Source organism: Octodon degus, unplaced genomic scaffold (assembly GCF_000260255.1).
Source record: "Octodon degus isolate 3935 unplaced genomic scaffold, OctDeg1.0 scaffold00036, whole genome shotgun sequence".
Classification (NCBI taxonomy): Eukaryota; Metazoa; Chordata; class Mammalia; order Rodentia; family Octodontidae; genus Octodon; species Octodon degus.
The window spans coordinates 2,131,958-2,133,031 of NW_004524612.1; the positions used below are offsets into that span (position 1 = coordinate 2,131,958).

The following is a 1,074-nucleotide window of genomic DNA, read 5'->3' on the forward strand; positions in this document are numbered from 1 at the left end:
AAGATTTTTTAAATTGGTGCATAGCTGCAGCGCACAACAATTGCATTCATCTTGAGGAATGAGCTCCCATGTCTGTTTTGGTTTGTGTCTAGATGTCCAAACCTCACATACTCCTAGGTGGGGTTTCTGGGAGGTGATTGGATGGTGTGCGCCCCTAGGTGGGGCTTCTGGGAGGTGATTGGATGGTGCTTGCCCCTAGGTGGGGCTTCTGGGAGGTGATTGGATGATGCGTACCCCTAGGTGGGGCTTCTGGGAGCTGATTGTATGGTGCGCGCCCCTAGGTGGGGCTTCTGGGAGGTGATTGGATGGTGCGCGCCCCTAGGTGGGGCTTCTGGGAGGTGATTGGATGGTGCGCGCTCCTAGGTGGGGCTTCTGGGAGGTAATTGGATGGTGCGTGCCCCTAGGTAGGGCTTCTGGGTGGTGATTGGACAGTGCGCCTGTGACACTCAGCAGGGCATTGGTGCACTTAGGAGTTTATAGCTAAGTGTGAAGTGGGAGGTGGAGCCTGGCTGGGGAGGTGGTCGCTGGGGGCGTGGCCTCCAAGGTCTGTCTCCCTCCTCCTGCCTGATATCTGCTTACTCCCTGCCATGCCTTGTGCCATTTCTCCTCTGCCACTGCCCTCTGCCATGTCACCTGCTCTTGAGGCAGCTGACTGACTAAAATCTCTACAGACTGTGAGACAAACCTTTCCTCCTTAGCACCGTGGGTGCCAGGTGTTGTGTCTCAGTGACAAGACAGTAGCTAAGGCAGCACCACATCTTAATCATCTTCACTCCCCCCTCCACCTCCTCAGCCCCTTTGCTGTTGCTGTGATACTCTTGAATTGAGCAAATAATGAAAATAGAGATTAGAATCGGGAACACTGGGGGTGTGCTCAGGGCAGGTGGCCTGAAGAATGGCTTCTCTGTTTACAACACACCCAGCAGGAATTTAGGGTCACTGTGACAAGGGATGCGAAACTGGTGACTTCCCTGGAGCAAATGCACACCATACAACTTCCACCTGCCTTCTGGATAGTGCCAATGGGACAAAGCTCAGTCGTGGGGAAAGCCATGGCATTTGGTGAGGGAGGTG

The 1,074-nt window shown here is 54.3% G+C and overlaps 1 non-coding gene across 1 annotated transcript; it reads left to right on the forward strand.

Annotated features, from left to right (window-relative positions):
- The first annotated feature begins 865 nt into the window (after positions 1 to 865).
- Positions 866 to 993, forward strand: LOC111816649. Its single transcript, XR_002821001.1, has one exon. It is a non-coding gene; the product is annotated as a small nucleolar RNA SNORA11 (small nucleolar RNA).
- Positions 994 to 1,074: the final 81 nt, after the last annotated feature.